General features: G+C 40.1%; 1 pseudogene; it reads right to left on the bottom strand.

Moving 5' to 3' along the window:
- Positions 1–4,603: 4,603 nt before the first annotated feature.
- On the bottom strand, positions 4,604–20,646 carry LOC110335142 (annotated as a pseudogene).
- Between the last annotated feature and the right edge of the window lie 258 nt (positions 20,647–20,904).

The raw sequence follows: 20,904 nt of genomic DNA, 5'->3' as shown, positions 1-20,904 counted from the left end.
GTCTGTGTCTGTCTGTGTCTGTGTGTGTGTCTGTGTCTGTGTGTGTGTCTGTGTCTGTGTGTGTGTGTGTGTCTGTGTCTGTGTGTGTGCCTGTGTGTGTGTGTGTGTGTGTGTGTGTGTGTCTGTGTCTGTGTCTGTGTCTGTGTCTGTGTCTGTGTCTGTGTCTTTCATTTGAGGATCAAAACATTTAGGTGGGTAGCTTGCTAACACATTTTCCCCTTTGATATTTCTGAATTATTATTTACTAAAACCTATTTTCCATCCTGGCCACCACAGACCCAGGCCTGTAGTCTTTCTGTGCCCTGACCCATTACTCTCTCTCTTTTTTTTTAAAGTTAATTTCTTACACTCCATATTCCATTCCCTACTGCCCCCCACCAATCCACCCTCTGACTACTCCACATCTCACACCTCCTCCCCATCCCCTGTCTCCATGTGGATGTCTCCACCCCCCCCCATCCCACCTGACCTCTAAATTCTCTGGTGACACCAGTCTCTTGAGGGTTAGGTGCATCATCTCTGAATGAACACAGACCCAGAAGTCCTCTACTGTATGTGTGTTGGTGGCCTCATATCAGCTGGTGTGTGCTGCCTGTTTGGTGGTCCAGTGCTTGAGAGATCTCGGGGGTCCAGATTAATTGAGACTGCTGGTCCTCCTACAGGATCGCCCTTCTCTGCAGCTTCTTGCCACCTTCTCTAATTCAACAACAGGGGTCAGCTGCTTCTGTCTATTGGTTGGGTGCAAATATCTGAATCTGATTCTTGCAGCTGCTTGTTGGGTCTTTCAGAGGGCAGTCATGCTAGGTCCCTTTTTGTGAGAGCTCCACATCCTCAGTAATAGTGTCAGGCCTTGGGACCTCCCCTTGAGCTGGATCCCACTTTGGGCCTATCACAGGATGTTCTTTTCCTCCTCTATTTCCATCCCTGAACAATTATGGGACAGAGATGTGACTGTGGGATGGCAAAAGTAGGGAGAGGGAACTTATAGAGCCCACCTCCAGCAAGAGGGATAGGGCATCAAGTGAGGGATAGGGTTGTCATCCCACAGTCACATCTTTGATTCACTACTCTTGCATCTTGGCAGCATCTCTGTCTCTCTGTCCTATACCTTCTCCTCCAAGGCAATGATGATTCTCCTCCCCTGTTCCCTCTCATTCCTTGCCTGGGAACATCAAAAGCCCTACCTCTGTCTCCCTACCCAGTACTTGCCACTGCCAACTTTATTAACCAATTAGAACCAGCTGGGGTCAGGGACTGTCAGACAAGAGAATTCTTATTTAATTTGGGAACCTAGTTGACATAATATAAGCAATAAACCAAATCCACAACATGTATATAGTGATATTTTGTTGCGGACTAACTTGGTTATTTCCTGATAATAACTATTGATGGTGGATTTACTCTATAGACTAATTACTTGCTTTCAAATCATCTTTCATAAAGTACCTGTTCAACTCCTAGACACTTTTAAATGTCCTTTTAAAATTATTGATTCATGGAGTCATTATATATTACAGCTCTAAGTATTTTTTTTCAGATGTACATGAATGATTTCTTTCAACAGGCAGTGTTCCCTTCTATCTTATTAATGGGCTGTTTCTTAATGACTGGGGATTTTTAAATTTGATGAAGCTTTATTTATTCATTTGTATTTCTTTTGGAGTGAGCACTTGTTTCGTTCTTTCTAAGCACCCTTTACCTAACTAAAGTTCAAATATGTTCTTTATTGACTCCAGTTGTATTGACAGTATCATCTTTTTCACACAGACACATAAACACAAACACAGATTCACACACACACACACACACACACACACACACACACATACACGATCAGTCTAGGGTCCATTTTAATGTTGAGTAGGAAAACGTTGAGACCCTTTCGACCCCAGTTGTTGAATAGATGTTCCTTTCCTGTTAAGTAGTGTGCTTATTTATTTACTTACTTACTGAAAATCAATCAATCCAAACATGTGGGTCTATTTTGGATACGTGCACTGTGTTGTATTGACTTAGGTGAATGCCACATGTCACTATGGCTGAGATTTATAGCAAGTCTAGAAATCAGACTGCACAAACCTTCCACATTCTTTAATCAAGATTTTAGTATTTTCAATGTACTTTGTTTTCCATGTAAATTTGAGAGGTAATTCAACCTACACAAATGTTGTGCAGCTTCTGCAACGTTGCACTGTTCAGACATTTGTCCATTTCATTCCAAGTTGTTGTGTTTACTTTATTGTTTCTTTATTTCTTTAAGATATGTACACTTTTCCCATCTTTCCTTCTCCCTACAGTTTCTCTATACGTATTCTGCTTCAGGTTCTCTGAGGCTTTTGAATCAATGGGCAGATTTTTTAAATTAAATTTGTGAAATTCTGAAAATTATTTCCTCAAATATTTTCAAATTATTTACTTTATTTTTGAAATTATGATTTATATAATTTTTTCCATCTCTTTTTTCCCTCCAAACCTGTTCATTTACTTCTTCTTGCTCTCTTTCAAATTCATGTCCTCTTTTTTCATGTATGTGGAATATCTATCTATCTATCTATCTATCTATCTATCTATCTATCTATCTATCTAAACACACACATATATAAAGGCATATTCCATATACTCATTTATATATTATATAGTTATATATTTTGTATCAAGTATGATATATAATATATGCATTTAAGAGCAGCTTGCTCGGTCTACATAGAGTTACTTGTATGTACGTTTTCAGGGATGATCATTTGTGACTGGATAACTAATTGATGTGCTCTTCCCTGGGGAAGAATTTCTGCCATTTTGTCTACATCCTCTCCTTTAGAGGCCTTGCTTATGCACAAAGTAGACATTTGCTTTTCTATCACAGATCATTGGAGCTCGTTTTCTTTTTCTCAAGCGTTTTACTTATGTTTTTGAATTAGGATTCTCTCTCTCTCTCTCTCTCTCTCTCTCTCTCTCTCTCTCTCTCTGTGTGTGTGTGTGTAAAAGTGTTCTTTTTTGCACAAGTTTGTGCACATATGTGTTCCTGTTTGTGTATGTGTACACACTTCACCTTACATTTTGAGACAAAGTTATCCACTTAACCTAAAGATCACCAAGTATGCTATACTGGCTGGCCAGCAAGCCCCAGGTATTTTCCTGTCCCTGACCTCCAACCCAGTTCAGGGATTACAGTTCTATGCCACCTGTGATATAAATTTTGCAGGGATGCTGGTTCTCAATTCAGATCTTCCTGCTAATACAGGAAATATTTCAACCAATGAACTGACTCCTAACCCCCTACCTCACTGGGATTATTTCTATAAATTTATCTCACACGACCTCTTCTGTCTTCCTACATATAGTAAATTATTAAATAAATGTTAATTATTATATATTTAAGTTATAACTTCAAAATCATCCTTATAAAATATTCTCCACTGTTTCTGAGATGGTTTGTTTTTTCAATGGTTTTGTCCATATTTTCTTTTATATTCATAAAGTTATCTATTTTATTTTGTAAATCCTCTTATTACAGGTTTAGAGTTCTGTCCTTTACATGCAAACCTGATAATCAAGTCAGGTAAAGAAAGTTTTGATTACAGAAATATTGTAGAGAAAAACAAAAATACTTCTGTAGGATGTAATTTCCCTTCCAGTGGAATGATCCCAATGAGAGGAGGAGGGAGAGAGTAGGGATGTGTCAGGAATAGAGAGGGGACCTTAAGATAGGATCTCAGTATGTATCCCTGGCTAGCATCAAACTCAGAGATCCACCTGCCTCTGCCTCCCAAGTGCTGTCATTAAAGGAGAGTGTCATCAGGTCCAACCTCTGTGTTTTTAAAAACAACGTGTAGTACAAGTTGACTTTAAACTCATAAAAAATCCTCCTACTTCCACCCCCAAAATAATGGGATTAAAGGTCTGGGCCACCATGATCTGCAAAAACTCTGTTCTGTCTTTGTCTCACGTGCCCTAGACTCCCCTCAAACTCATTAGTGGCCAAAGACGACCTTGACCTGTTCTTCCTGCCTTTAAACTAAACCCAGAGTTTTGTTAGTGCTGGGCAATAATTCCACACTCCCCAAACCTTCGTTCTTAAAAGTGTTACATAGATTAATAATAGTTCCCCTTTAAAGGGATGTTTTATTTTAAATCAGTGTTTTCATTCCTCTTTAAAACTCATTTATTAATTTGGGATTAAAATCAGTGCACTTTACCACTGAGCTGTCACCCCAAGCCTCTCTTATCCCAGCACTGTTTTCTCCTAGGATCAAAGCTAAGTACTTTTGCATCATTTTAATAATGTTTAAAGCAAGTCTTTGACAATTTTACCAACACGATTCTTCTAATAACCCCCTATGATTTGCTTCCCTATTCCATTCACCTTTCCCCGTGCTATTAACCTGGTGTTTTTGCTTGCAGTTTCGAGTAAAAAGCAATTCCCAATTACAGTAAATTCAGTGCCCTTGCTACATGTTCTGGCCTCTGCTGGAGAAAGAAAACAAAGTAAAGGACCATGAGTAGAGGTCATGACCTACTAGAAGCCCAGTTTATGTTTCAAAACCAGGCTCTTTTGACTTGTGACCAGCAGATGAATCCTCAGTGCTTGGGAGAAGAAGAAAGGCTACTTCAGAAACAGCACAGAGATTGGATTCTTAGAGGCTATGCAGGCCAAGAACACATTCCCCACACTGCTTCTCCACACATCCGTTGCTGCAGCATTCATTGTCCTACTTCCTGATAATGGAAGGGTGCTCACGACCAGATGTCCCTCACTGAGGCTGGGGCGACAGTGTAACAGAGGACCCACTCACCAATTCAACATTCATCTGAGGAGACTCCACCTCAGGAACCAGACCTGTGACCATTTTCACAGACTGTCTCAGAAGTTGCCTCTACCATGTGGGCCTCGGAGCTGCAGTTCATACGGTGCTTATGACTGCTGTCCACAGTTGTAGGAATCAGAATAGTCTACATTTTCAGAGTGGGTGGGAGCAACATCTTGCTCTGCCAAGAAGGTGGCTGTTGTTCTAAGTTGACTCTAACTTTCTGAAGGGACTGTCACATGGCCTGAAGTGGAAGAGGCTGCTGCAGAATGATGACTCGCTATTGGGTTGAGGGATGAGGTATCTGTTATCACGGAAGGGGCTACAGTCAGGGCGGAGCCAGTTGCACAGAAGGCAGGAGCTGCTGCTGCCTGCAATGCTGACCGAGTGACAACCTGTTGGCTGGGCTGGGTAGTAGTTGTACTTGTTTGGTCTAGTGGAGCCCCGGGGAGGTAACCACTGTGGCGGGGATAACAATAACCGTTCCTCCTTGAGACATGGTAATAAAGGAGGGCAACATTTGCTTGGTAATAATCAACTTGGTCATATTGGGATGATTTAGCCCCAGAAGATGCCAAGTTTGCCACTTAAGAAGATAATGTGGAATTAACTACAGTACAAGGGGTCAAAGCAGGTGACTCTGTTGAGGTTGGTGGTGGAGATGATGGGATCTCAATACACAGGAGGTGGTGAAGGAGTCAATAACTGTAATGTGAGATCTATTTCCACAGTAGCCTGACACATACACCCTTGTCTTTATAAGCAGTTAGCACATTGAGATACTTTCTTGGACACTTCAGTTTTCCATTTATACACTTTTTTTTTCTCTTCTCTAAGACTGTCCCACCAGAAAGCCATGATCTTTGAAACCTCACTAAAGGTGTCATGAGGGTTCTGTCCCTTGATGGCAAACTGAGGATCACGAACAAATAATGCATACACATAGACCGGCTTCTGGGGCTCTTTAGGATTTCTCTTTTTCTCTTCTTTGGAGCCTTTTGCTTTTTCCCTGTTTTCACTGTCTTCTGCCCGGAAGTTGTCTCAGGGTATCATCAAAACCAATCTTGTGAAGTGAATGGCAGGAGAAGTAGTAGCTTAAAGATGATCCTCAAATAACTGGACAGGTGACAAGGTCAAACCTACTGGGAAATTCAGGGATTGATGCATAGCGGTCACATGACTATGTTCTACTAAGTCAGATGTCATGTCTGTACATCAACTGTAATAGGTGGGTTGCCATTACACTGAGTTCCTATAGAAAGGTCCAGGCCTACAGTCAAGCAGCCACTCAGGAGTCCCTCCTCCAAACCACCACCCTGGACCATACAGCCTTAGGTCATGCCCATCCAATGTCTGTAACCCATGTCGAGCTGAGAAGCTTCGTGGTGTGAAGAGTCTGTCAGGACATCAAAGTGGCCAACCACATCTGAGACAGCCAGTAAGGGATCAGAATCCAGGGAAGTAGGTGGGATTTCAAATTCCCTATCACCCAAGCTTTGTGTATGACATGTCTCAAGGGCTGAAAAGGGTCCAAGGGCTGAAAAGGGTCCAAGGGCTCAGTGATCTTCAGGTGATTATCATTTCCTCTGGGGAAACTTAAATGTATGCATGGTAGCTTTTTGAAAGCCTCTGCCTTCAAATTTTAATGGTTATATTACCTTGCGGTTAGTATCCATTGGTTTATTTTTGTACACCTTAAAGTTTACTCCAATGACTTCCTTTCATGCCTAACAATTTTTAATTTATTCGTTCAATTTTTTGAGAATTTCATACATGAGTATCAACATCATTTGTGCTCCTCATTCCCATGTCCTATGTCCCTCCAGCCACCTCTCAGTTCATTAACTCTTCTTTAATTATTTTATATATATACAAATATATATAATACATAAATATATATAAATGGACTAATATATGTAATATTATATATGTGTGTCTGTGTATACATTAGTTCATTTACTGTTGTTTTTATGTACATGTGCTTAGGGCTGACTGCTTGGAACTAGATAGTCTAATGGGGGGGGATCTCATACCTAGTGAAATTTGGCTCTCTCTCTCTCTCTCTCAGCTGTCATTGATTGCCTGTAGCTCTTAATCAAGGAATGGAACCTTGTCAAATTTCTTCTATCCTCTTTGGCATGTCCACTGATGTTGTTTTTATACAGGTTTGTTTGGACAACCATATTGTTAAGAGTTAATTAGTATAGCTTCCCTGTCATGTCTAGAAGACACTATATTACAGAAGGCAACCTGGGCCTCTGGCTATTACAATCTTTCCTCCCTCTTGGCCATGGTTCTTCCTGAGCTTTAGGTACAGAAGTTGTGTTGTCTATATATCAGTTGGGGTTGGGCACCTCACAATAATTTATTCTCCGCATAAAGGCTAGTTGTGGATCTCTGTAATAGTCTCCACTTGTTTCCCCAAGAAGTTTCTTTGGTGAGTGGTGAGAGCTACGCTTATCTGTGGGCACTGTGTGGTAAACCTTCCCTAGGGATATGCAATATACTCATGTCTATATACCCAAGAGAGAGAACTCATCACAAACCAAAGTAATGATTGTACTAATTTCTAATCAGGTGAAGCAATGAATTTTTTTTATTGTTATTGCTAAGAGGAGTATGGGAGACAGGTAATATAGAGGGAAAGACTCAAAAGCAGCTGTATCACCCAAAATCCCACCCTAACCCATGTTAAGTCATGAAAGCTGCAATCCTGCCATCCTAGATCCTAGAGCTCTCTATAGATTTTACAGGCAGTTTGATAATTCAAAATCTCTCTCTCTCTCTCTCTCTCTCTCTCTCTCTCTCTCTCTCTCTGCTCATTGACTGCTCAGAAACTCTTCCTCAGAAATTTTTTTAACCCTTTCTTATACTGCTGGGGAAAGACCTCAAGAATCTTCCATTTTTCTGCATTCCCAGACAAATGACCCTTTGTTCATCATCTTAGGCTCATAAGTTCCTCCTCCTGCATGGAAAATAGGTTTCAATTGAGTATTTAGAAAACTGTTATACATGTACATATACATCTCCTATAGTTTGTAGCTTCTACCTCTAGTACTCTCGGAAGTAAACTCAGTGCCAACTTTCTCAGCTCAGCAATATCATTTCAGGTGGACCACCATCATTCCATGTACAACTTAAGAATGCGCCCCTAAGCTGAAAGACAGAAAAAAATGTGAAATTCATCATGTGTGATTATCATTGATTTCAGACTTTCAGTCCTGAGTTCCTTGATGCCCAGTGCCTAGAAACATTATCTTCATGCAATTTTTATAGTTTTATCAACAATTTGGGTCAGGAAGATCTGTCTGTATTTGGTATCCCATTGTGGTCAAAGCCAAATGTATCTTGCTATATGACCTTGATCAAGTTAATTCATCTGCTGTGTTTTCAGTTTGTTTGTTTACAAATGGAGGTCAACATATTTAGACTCCAAAGTCAATAAGAATTGCCTTCTGGGATATTTGACTCATATCTGAATCTCCAAAGCTTAACATGATGCCTAGCTTGTAGAAAGGTGTCAACACTTGTTCATTATTGAATTGTATTAATTCATCATTTTGCCCATTCATTCCAGAAAGGTTACTAATTGAACACCTCACAGAGACATTGCAAAGTATATACCAAGTAGAATCATTTATGTAATATGCTCAGTGCAAAACTTTGCTCAGAGTAAAAATGTAGGACATTATAAATATTTTAAAAATCATTGCTATATATAATTTGAGGATAATTATACTTTCAGAACTAAGTCTTACAGAGACAACATTGAAGGGATAAAATTAATAGCAACAACCTGCCTCATGTTATGTCCTTACTGAATAGTTTGTGAATGTCCCTGCTAACCTAAAGGGGTATGAGGTCAGCTCATCCACATGACTTATTCTAGTCCCTGGAGATACTGCAAACCAAGTGCTCTTGATGTGATAGGCAGAGAGATTTGATTGGCTGCCCAGTGGGTATTGGTGTTTTCGTCCAGGTGAGGTTAACAGGCTAGCTAGGTAAATCTGTATACCCCTGAAGCATCAATGTCACTGCTCAGAGTAAAGAGTCTCTCCACGTAGATAGTTTGTAAACAAGCTATAATTTCTTGCCCAGTATGAACCACAGCTGCAGCAGAGAGGAGAGAAGAATGAAGAACAAGAGAATGCCAGATAGATGAGGCTCCAGGGTGACATGCATGCCTCTGCCCTCTGGCAATGCAGCATCTGTTTGATTAACATTATCCTCTTCACAGTCTACTTTAGCTTCCACAGTGCTACTCACATTGGTGACCTCTGTCAATACTGCTGCCTGTTAATGGACAAATAACAGAATTGTATGTCATCATTTTACAGAGAAGAAATCAGAGCCAGAAGAAAAACAATGGGCCTATGCCAAGGAACCAAAACCAGGAACTTGGAAAAATCTAGTTGGGAATGCATACATCAGAGCATTTCCATTGTTTTCATGATCTAAAAGCATGGATTTTACCCGGGGTGGTGACCATTGAGCTGACAAACAAGGCCTTCATGCAGAAACCTGAGCAAGTCAAAACTAGTAGAGCACAAGGAATCAACAAGCCCAACTCTCTTAAAATACAGAAGCTAAAACAAAATTGTCTAGTCACTGAAATCCAGCAGCCAGTTTGCAGCAGAGCCTGGTCTGGGCTCATATATCCCAGTGTGCTTAATGCGTATATCCTCACTCATGCTGATTCTGTAAAAGCCTCTCTGGCCTCTGGCTTTATGAAATCAAAGATAACAAGACAATGACAGCTTTGGAACCTGGACACAGCTCAGACCCAGACTCTGGTACAGGCTGTGGGTCAATTTGACAGGTTACTATCAAAGAGGGTCCTTATGAAGGTAGTGCTTTGAGCCCCCATCAGCACCATGGTTAGTTCCTCTACCCTTAAGCTGAGCCAAGCTATATTGATCAGGACCAGTTGGGAAATAAATTACGGACGTTGATCTATAAAGAAATTCAATCTAGAGATGGAGCAAACTATTGTCAGGATTCCTTATTAGGCATTCCACACCACTGGCTAACCGAAACAAACAAACAGGCCCCAAACAAAGGCAGGCTTTTGGGGGGAAGATAAAAATGACAGTATAGCCAGGGAACACAAGTCCAGCAAACATGGTAATTGACTGCTTTTTAATAACCAACAAATGAATCCTCTAATGGTACCTCTGGGAAGTGAGATTAAAAGAAATTGCATTAACTGAAGGGGACCAAATGAACTTAAACTTCAAACTTGGCTTTTATAGCATTTGTAAGAAGAACACGGGATTCTACCAGAAACTATTTTCTACCAAGAATACAAATTTTCCTTCCTTTAATTAGGAGAAAGAAGGGTTGGGGAAATGGGGGAGTCTTCTGGGTAAGAGAAAACCAAGAAAGAGATCGACCCTCAAAATTGCTCAGCAAAAGCAATTTTAATTGCCACTTTTGTTATAAAAGATTAAAGGTAGTTATGTCCTTGTGCAGCTCACTTAAAGCAATCAATACATTCCTCAGTAGTTATGTGCAAATCAAATTTTTGTAAATCAAATCCAATTTTAAGTGTCCTTAGAGAGCACCATGTTTCAAGGAATCCCTTTAGCAAATCTTTGTATAAGACCTAAAACTATCCCCTAATTTATTAGTTTAATTTTTTTATAGACGATGATAAGTGAAGACAATGAAATGTTTCCCTCACCCTGTGTAGAGGAGAAAAGGATGGAAAATGAAATGGAAGTTAAGTGTCTTAGTGAACTCAGGATAATGGCCAGTGGCCCCTCTGGTGACAGGTTCATAAGCATCATTGTGAACTTCTGTGACTTCTCCTTTCACAGGAAAACACCAAGCAGCAAGGAGTGTTTAACATGAAGACAATGAGAGGTAGAAGCAAGGGATTTCCTAGACAGAATTTGAAGATTCGTCTGCTCCAGTCTGGCTCACAGGTTCTCCTTTGAGACATTCCAGAATAATGAATATTTAGGTAGGCCTTAGTAACCGCTTGAATGTATTGTGGCATTCATTCATAAATTAACTCATTAAATATTTATTGGGCCTTAAATTCATAGGGGAACTAGGTTTGAGGGAAACAGGAAAAACTTCACACAGTGTTCACTTTATAGAATTAATCTCCCTGGAAGGGTAGACATAAATAAGTACTAATGCAGACAATGAACACAGGCAATGGATATTTTTGCAGTTGTGATACATTCAAGGAATTTTAACTCTTTCAAGCTCTATGAATTAAAACAGGTCTTCCCAAAAGCTCATAGGTTTTGAACCCACTTCCCAATGCAACAGTGTTGAGAATTCCACGTGTAAGGGTGACTTGATCACCACAAGGACCCTGGTCATACCAACAGACTGGTTATCCTGAGCACAGGTTCTTGAGGAGAAAGGCTGATGCCTGCCCCCTGCTTGCTAGCCATACATAGCCCCTCACTCGGTCATGCATTCTTTTCACATCATGATACATCAAGATCTCAAGGCAGTTTCTCGGTGTTGGGCTGTCCAGCCTTTAGAGTAAATACCAAACTGGTTATAAGTTACCATCCCAGGTATTCTATTGTAGAAGTATAAAATGGACTATGATAGAATGCTGTAAAATTTGTCCAGGAAAAATTTATCTAAGGAAGTTGCAAGAGATGGCTTAGTAGCTATGAGTGGCTAGTGCTCTTACAAAGACTCAAGTTCAGTTCATAATGCCCAAAGTGGATGGTTCACAATTGCCCATAAATTCAGCTGCAAGGGGACTGGATGCTTTTTACCTCAGTGGGCACCCACATTCACATGCACATACCTACACATGTGTACATATAATTAAAAACAAATCTTAAAAGCTAAGAGTAAGGAAAATAGACAGAGGCTAAGACAAAGAGAAACACTTAGAGCTCAGCGCATTCCAGTTTGTAAATTCCACATATGTTTGAAAAGCTCACTCTGACTTTGTTGTGCAAAAAATAGTAGAGGGAAAGATTGGAAACAGGGTGGAGTCAGGGTGTAAGATGCTAGTTGCTTAGGCCAACATGCTTACCATAAAGACAGACAGAAGTAGGTTCTGCTGGAAAGTTAAGGGGAGCTGAACTAACAGAACTGAGTGGCTGGCTAGATGTGAACAAAGAGAAGGATAATGTGATGGTTAATCTTGATTTTTCAACTTGATTGGATCTGGGATCAAAAAGGCACATCTCTGAGCAGGTTTATAATGAATCTCTTCTGAGACCATCAGCACCAGTTTGGGAATGTTGAGTCATCTAACTGAATGGAATGAGTAGCTAGCAGACTTCCAGGCTCTCTGGTATGTAGACAGCCAATGTTGGACTAACCAGCCCCAATAACTTGAGCCAGTATAATACATTCCCTTTACAATGCATATCTTTTCAATCTGTTCTCTTCCTCTAGGGACCTCTAGGTTGCAGAGATGGCCTCTGCATTTTTGCATTTGAAAAACATCACTGGTATTCACTGCAGCTGAGTGCATCCAGGTAAGAGTAAGCTGGGATGGAAATATTTAGAATAGTTGGTTATTGACATGTTGATGTGGCTTGGAAGCAGTGAAGATGGTTATTAGCTGAGTTATTCTAACCCAGCAGACTGTCTTTATTCTAGAGGAAGGCCAGAGTGCCATAGTCCCCCAGCACTGGTTCACAGTTAAAATATATAGATTCAATATTCAGCGAGAACAAAGTTATAGTGGGGTTGAGGTCTTAGGGCAATACATCGTCATTAGGTAATAAGGTATGGTAATACATGGGCAGGGGCTGAGTGACAGAAGCAGTAGAGTCATAGGAGTCCAGCTGGAGTTTAACTGTCAATGTTCTCACTCAGAGGCTTAAGTTCCTATGATTATGCCATTGAGTTAATGATAGCATACAAGCAACATGATTGACCTTTGATGCCCACAAGCACTCTAGTAATGTAATACCACATCAGAACTCAGAACTTTGGAATAAGTGTTCGTAAAATATTAAGTTCCAAGTCTATTTGAGGCACATAACATACCAGACAGGTGTGATACTTGGCACAACTACTCATCGTTGCCATATTAGGCAGCAAAAGGATTGTCTGGAAAGACGATAGCTGGCATTTAGTTCTATTTTGTTAGTCCATTAATCCATTTCCTTGGGTTGCACATAACCAAATGGTACCTGAAACATTAGTGAAAGCGATGAGTTAGGATTAATTATAGGCCCATGTACATGAACTGGGAAAATCCAAGTCACTCCTAGAACTGAAGCAGTTGGGACAGAAGTACCCTGCTTCCTCCAGTTGGCCAGTGTGAATAACCTCAACTAGTTACTGCCAGTGCAGACACAGACATTGGCTACCAGGTCAGGGGAGGCTGTTGACAGTGAGACAGTATAGAGTGGCAGCACATCATGTCACTTACTGTCCTTGACTTAACTCCTTCTGAAATCATTTTGCTCTTGGTTTTTATCTGGGCCTGTAGTCTTTTAGATTCTGTTCAAAGTAGTGACTTTGTCACCTGAAATTTGAAAATCCATGGCCAACTTTTTTATTAGATATTTTCTTCATTTCATTTCAAATGCTATCCCAAAAGTCTCCTATACCTTCCCCCTGCCCTGCCATGGCCAAATTTTATGTGTGTGAAATTTCATTTTTCTTGCACCTTAGTGATCAAACTACATGCCTAGAATTGACTAAAAGTTCCATTTCCCTGTCCCTTGGAATTCCTCCTGATGCCCAATTTCCAGGAATGGAATCTACAGATTGTGTGGTCACACTGAAATCTGTGGCTACAGGAAGATGGGTTACAGTAAATGGCACTCTCGGAATGACAAGAATCAGAAGAAGACAACACAAGCAGATTGTGGTACTGAATTATGGCAATGATGAAGCACTAAGATGAACTTATCTAACCAGGTATCTTCTTTCCAAAGGAGAGAGGCATTCTTTTTAGACTGAATGCCAAAGTTACATAAACTATGGAGACCATAGGGTACATGCCATACTATTCTAAATTAAAGATTCTCTATTGCCCAAAGGCCATGTTTGAAATATAAACTACAGGAAAAATGACTTAAGTAGATTTGAAATATCTAACAGTCTACATTCCAGAAATACTTCTATTAATTTGCATATGTGCATCAAAAGTTCCTGAGCAACCTGAAGTAGTATATAGACTTGGGGGGGGGGGGAAGTGAGTCCTTTCCTTGGAGGCAAGATTGGCTCTTGATCCTGGTGCTGAGGCTTCATGTCTAAGGTGAGGAATATGTCAGCTATTGCAACGGGAAGAAGGGCAAGCTTGCAACCAGGTGGCACCTTGCAGAGCAAATAGGGAACCGATATTCTAGAGTCTAAAATTAGAAATTACATCATGCTCTGGGGATTCCTTCAGACTGGTATTTGCTGCATTGTCATCACTTTCTGAATAGTCTTAATATTCAGAAAATAATATCCTCGGAGGAAAAGCGGGCATCAAGGTCAAGGTCTTCAGTGTGTCCTGTCTCCCTTCCATTCTGCCACTTCTCCTTTATCACATCTTACCAGAGCTATTTCTGTCTGTGGAGAGTTAGCAGGAAGATCACATATTGTACAGAGAATGGGGTGTTAAATTTATGCAAAGGGAAGCAATGTGTTGTGGCAAAAAATTATTTATTGCATGGCATCTCTCTTGAGGGTTAGTCTCTTGCTAGAGTTTTAAGGATGGCAGCTCTATATTTGTCTTGTGGCAGAGCCATCCTCCTGCCTGACGCCCACTGCCAGTGCCAAGAGCATTTATGTAAAGTCGTGATGCAAACCTGCCACCTTTGGGAGGCACGATCTGGTCTAACAGAGTGTGTTTCCTCAGCGTCACTTGTGTTCTGAAATGGGTGCGTTTTTCAGCCAGAAAGGAGGAAAGTGTTGGGTATCCTGGAATCATCACACATCCCAGTAGACATTTTGTTGAAGTTTGAGAATTTTAGGAAGTGGCGTGCTGTCATTTAGTATGGAAAAAAAAAAAAAGCTACATGCCATGTCTTACCCCTGCTAGTGTGGGTCTTGGAAAGTTAGTTGACAACTATGAGCTTCTTGTCTGTTGCTTAAATTTGAATCTGAAACACACTTCCAGGCTCATGTTTTTAAGGTTTGTTCCCAGCCAGTGGTGCTATGTGAGGGAAGGTTGTGAAAGTTTTAGGAACCACGTAGCAGCTTGTGGAAGCAGGTCATTGAGGGAGAGCCTTCAAAGATTTCCTTGGCCCCCAACTTCTGCTGCATTCTCTGCTTCCTGGTCTGGAGCTATGTGAGCAAGTCTTGACACAGATTCCCACTGCATTGAGCTCACCTGCTCCACCACGCCTTCCCCACCATAATGAATGAAGCCACAAGCCCAAGCAAACCACCCCTCTCTTATGCTATCTTTGTCAGGTACTGCAGTCACAGCCATGCGAATGATAGGGAAAGAGCAATTCCTGTCTGCACTGTGCCGTGAGAGGCGAAGGCTCAGTGTCACAGGAAGATGCTAGGTTTGGATTCATTTCTCCTTCCACGTTTAATAACATTAAATACTAAGGCATTCGTTAATGTAAAGATGATCCTCTCCTAGGAGCATATGGGTAACTCTCCTTAAACAGAGATAGCAAATGCTTGGTACGCATAGCCACACCTTCCTCCTTCCTTTCTTTCACCAGGCATTTCTTTGACTATACTTCTCCTTGAAGACATTTCAGGAGTCTTTTCGACACGGTGTTTCAGGTGGTCACTAAAAGTCGGAGGTGGTATAAAGTGAAGCACTTCTCCATCTGTGAGCCACATCATGTTCATAAATTATTCTGTTGATTAGTACATCCGGAGTGTGCAGATGGTTTTAATGTACATTAAATGTACAAATGGCCCTCTAGGTGCTAAGAGGACAGGCACTTGTGAAAGATGTGCCAACACATTCTGATTCACACATTGCCATCACAGAATATCGATCTCTGTCTTGGACATTAATATCCCACAGCATATGTTCTTAAAAGGAGAACTGTGTCAGCTCGTCTCCAGCTCCTCTGCTATGTCCAGGGTCATTGCTGCTTAGGAAGGCAGTGTGCATCAGAGGTGAAGGAGCGAATTTTATGGTAAGATCCCCTCTGCTATGGCTGAGTTATGTGAATCTGGATAAGTTAAATCAGCTAACTGAGCCTCAGTTTCCCAATTTGTACAAGGAGCACAATGAATGCCCAATGCCAGGCCAGTTGTGAGGATTCTAAGAGACAGTTCAGGTAAAGGATGGAGTAGAGCAACAGGCTTATTATCTTCAGCTGTGTTTATTATCATCCCTATCATCATTGATATACCCACTAACATCAAAACAATCACCACTAATATCATCATTTAGTTCATTATTACCATCTTCATAATCATCATTACTGTCATCATCATCACCAGTATGACCATCATCATCACCCTCATCACCCTAATATGGAATTTCATACAAAATGGAAGATTCCAAGAAACTGGAACTAATTCTAAAGAATAATAAAAGAAAATTGGAAACTGAAGCTGGGAAAAGCAATGCAACAGAGCCCTTACATGGCATATCCAAGTATTTCAGAGAGAGTTGACCATGTAGTTGATGATACTCTAATTCTCACATATTGGCTGCCCTGTCCTTGGAAGCTTCTCATCCTGATCACTGAGTGGTTCCTCCCTCCCACTTACTCCACTAGACCAAAGTAAACCATGTCCCTCACCATGAACCTCCCAACGAAGAGCAAAAGCCGAGGCTCGGGTCATCAGGAGCGAACATGAATAAGCAACAAAAAAATGTTTCTTGTTGGAAATCAGATTGATCCTGGGTCGGTTGTTACTTTAAAAGAACTTGAGTGGGCTAAGATGTTGGTATCTCATCCTTATGGCCCATAATCATTAGCCATACAAAGGATACAAAAGATGTCCTTCTCATATAGAAAATTACTCTGTTAATAACAGCTATATGAAAAACAGAGAGGAGTGCCTCAGAGGGTACTACACTTCATAACAAAAGAACTATCTGGAAGGTGTACTCCTGTGTTCACATTGGTGGAGCTGGGGCAGTCCTATGAAAGGCAAGAGTTCTCAGTGTTTAGGAGGAAATGGATAAGAGATCATCATCAGGACCAGTCATTGAATTTAACGTGCTGATATTTACTAACTCAGGGAAAAGATGTACCATACATAATGTTTTCAAACATACTTGACCACAGAACCCAACACATCTCACCAGTAAAATACCACTTACCACTCTGCAAAGAGCACCATGTGGTAAAACTTCTCTTCATAAAACATATTTCAAGAAATGCCATGTTGAAAGCTGCCTGACTGGAACTGGGATTGGGCCACATAGTAGTATCTTAGAGGGGTATTGGAGCACTAAGGGCTTAATGGGTTAGTCATGATCTGATCCCTTAAAGAGGATGTCAAAGATGCATTTGCAGTATGGAGGTACTGATGTGCTGGTTACAATGACGAATTTGACACTCAGGATGAGTGCACCTCAATCTGACTCCCTCCCCTTTTGACTTGCTATTTTATCTTGAGAAGCTCAATTCATTCACTGTTGAGGATTCACGTCCTGATAATATGTTTAATCCAATCTGCAAAGCCCATACCCACATCTTTTAGTACAGCCTTTGCCCCATCTTCCTACTTCTATAAAACATACTATGAAACGCTGGATTTTCTGGCTCTGTCCAAGAGATATTCTTATTCTTCCCTCATAGATTTTTATCTTCTGACTCATTGACTATTAAATTCTTCAGATTGATCTTCCAGTTCTCTAGTCATCTTCTTCAGCTGTATCTAGCTTGATATTAGACTAACATGGCAGATTCTTAAGTTCAGGAACTCAATTCTTACTGTCTAGTCATTCAAGTTTCTTTCTCTGTAAAGTAATACAGCTTTCTTTAAAATGTCTTATTGTCTCTTTATGGTTACTGCTTTTCTGTTCATTTAATTAATACTTTTAGAATATTCCTTTTGTGTAGTCCCTTTAGACTGTTCTGTTGTCTTCAGTGTCTTGGAAGTGTTGGGTCCCCTGTTAACCATGATCATTGAAATTCTCCTGTGGTGAGCCATTGCTCATGTAATTTGTACATGCTTTTGGTTAATTCATCTTCCAAGAAAGCTAATTTTGTCTTGTGGGAAATGTATGCATTTGAGGAGTATATCTGTGCTTCTAAGCACGTTGTTTTGTCTCTCATCAAGGGCTGCAGGGATGCTATAACACAATAATCATGTTTTATACTAATATGCTGAGCTGAGATTTCTGAACTTGCATTGTGGAGTCCATTTTTCAAATTCACCTGTACTGAAGGGTTGGATTCCACCCCCATAGAATTTGGAGAAATTTCCCCTTTTTAATTCCTATTTTAATAATTGCATTTTTCTATTCTATTTCTTATTAAAGGTTTAGGTTCTATTCTAAATTTCAGCTTTCTATAGCCTCAGTTAATACTTCTTGCCCATCATAAACTGTAGACTTATCACCTATGTATATGTGACATTGCCAGGCTAGGCAAATTTGAGTGTATTTTTTATATTCATTGCTGTCTTCTCTTCTCTAAGAGTGCCACACTCTCTCAACCGATTCTCTGTTGTGCTTAGTGATTTTCCTTACTTGGAAACTAAACTAGAGTCATCCACCTTATCTTTTAAAGTTATTATGATTTACTCATCAGTTCTGTTAATTCATGATATATAGCTTCAGCATATAGCATTCTGCATTATCTCAGACTGTATACTAGTCAAGATTAGAACAATCTACTCATTAGTCTCTTATAAAACTGATTCAACATTTTTGTCATCCATTGGCTAATATTATGATAAAATAGATCATTATTTTAGTGAACTCAACACAGGGTAAAGTATGTATTAGATGCTCAATAAATATTGGGCATTATTATTTTGCTATTAATATATAAACACTTGGAAAGTGTTAAAAAGATCTTTAAAAATAAAGTCGTGGTCCTTTCAATTAATAATCTCTAGTTTTGTTTTGTCTGTCTGTCTGTTTGTTTGTTTGTTGGCTTTGCTGTTGTTGTTTTGTTTTGTTTTTACCTAAAGATGGAGTGGACTCCTGGGACGAGTCATGGGCATCCTTTCTCTAACACCTCTGAAGTCTTGGGCACAGACACATGTTTGAAATTGTGGAGGCAGATTTCAGTGGCCAAGAACTGAGTGTGAAATCCCACTATTTTTCATCAGAACAAACAAGAGTTGAAAGATCTGACCTTAGGGATTTTGTGAGTAATAATTAGACACAGAGGGGATATGATAGCAAGAGAAATAACAGTTTGAAAGAAGGGTAGTAGGGAAGGATCTGTGTTACCAAGGCAGTCTGTAAAGGAGCACAAACCCCATACTGACTTGGGAGTCCTGTGGACTGATTCACACTCCCCTTCTCTCTGTGGTCCTAGCTTAGTAGCCAAGAAAATACTTGGGTAGAAATAAAGTTGGGCCCTTGCATTAGAAACATTAGAAATCATACACAGCAATAAATAGGCATGAAGAAAACTAGTAGGTCTTACTTACCCATGATCCTTGGCACCCAACACACTTTCCCAGCTACTGATTAAGGCAACAGTTATTTCATTGCTACTGTTCACCAGATAGACACTCTGGAGCCCCCACTTTTAGGGCCTGGCTTGTGTATAATGTTGGATTTCATTTCTGGTTCTAAACAATGTAAGTTGGTGGTGTTTCTGTGTCCATTTCTCTTTTCTTTCAGCACTCTGTATTCTGAATGACAATTTCCCCACACCCTCCACTTGTATTTAAGCCACAACTCATCATTAAATGACTTTTCCTCCATAATATTTGAAGCCTAAAGAGGCTCTTCTCTGACTGAAGCCTGGAGGTCACGACTGAACAATACGGCCCACTATGAATATTTAGGGCTCAATCTGTCTCTGAACTTGAATAGCTAGTTCCCCATACTCACTCCATTCTGCTATCTTTACAATGATATTCAAAGGTCTTTGAATTCTGGACTTACTCATGTTGACATTTAAGAAAAAAAAAAAAGTATTCCTGGAACTGATTCTCTTGGAATCAAGAAGAAGACAGGATGAAATCAAGAGCTTGGCAAGAGAAGGAATCTTTCTTAATGTAAATGACCCAAGTTAATGGGAGTGCTTAAATGTAAGTCTAAAGAAATTTCTCTGGTTTTCTATTGTATTTATTTATTTCATGTATTTATTTATTTCTACTGACATTCATCTACTGGTTATTATATTTATTCGTGTCTGTTTGCAAATGTTAGATGCAGGCAGATACATTGGCCCCCATATACTAATGACTGTACAATAAAAATGCACCAGGGCTTTTAGTAGAGGCCTGTACAATAGTTAGGCACACAAACAAGTCAGAAGAATTGAAACCTGAGCCAATTTCTATGTTCATGTCACGTTTTGTCTCAGTCATGATGAGAAAATAGTAGAAAAGGTGTGTAGAACCAAATCAGAACATCTTCCTTTGTTCTACCTTGTAGCTTTCAAAGGATAGGTTTTCAAAACAGGTAAGATGTTACTAAGAAATATTAAGTGTTTAGGAAGGAGGGGATGGATTACGCTGGATAGAAAGGAAAAGATGAATTTGGAATATCTGGAACTGCCTGATAGAGAAGAGAGAGGACCCTGTGTATAATGGGAAGAAATCAAAGAGGGAAAAATTCTCCCAGAGATCCTGTAGAGAACAGAATTAGGAAAGAGAAATGTGTAACAAGGGATATTTTTTTTTCCTTAATTTTGCTGAGGACTGTGCTTTGTAAGTTTTCTCCATTGCATAACTGTCAGCCCACATTGCTCGCTAATGGTTTAGTACGAGTGGAGTCTTCAGGGGGAATGGAACAGCTGTTGAAGTCTGCAGCCAGGTCGGTAATGAGATTAACTAGAGACATTGCGTGTGGCCAGTACGTTTGAAGGATGGACTTATAATTGACATATGTTTACATTCCTTAATGCTGTGTACTAGGGAGAAGGTAGAAGAAATCTCATACTGAGACACACCAAGACTTCTACTCTAGCTTATGCCAAAGAAAGAAAATTGATGAAACTGCCCAATGTGTTTATCTTTTAAGAATACAAGTTCCTTCACACAAAAGTTGCAGAAGAAACCTAAGAGGTAAGAGTCATCAGCTCCCAGTGGACTCCTTTTC

This window comes from Mus pahari, chromosome 17 (genome assembly GCF_900095145.1).
Source record: "Mus pahari chromosome 17, PAHARI_EIJ_v1.1, whole genome shotgun sequence".
Classification (NCBI taxonomy): Eukaryota; Metazoa; Chordata; class Mammalia; order Rodentia; family Muridae; genus Mus; species Mus pahari.
The sequence above is the reverse complement of the archived record's forward strand: the minus strand, read 5'-3'. Positions and strand labels throughout refer to the sequence as shown.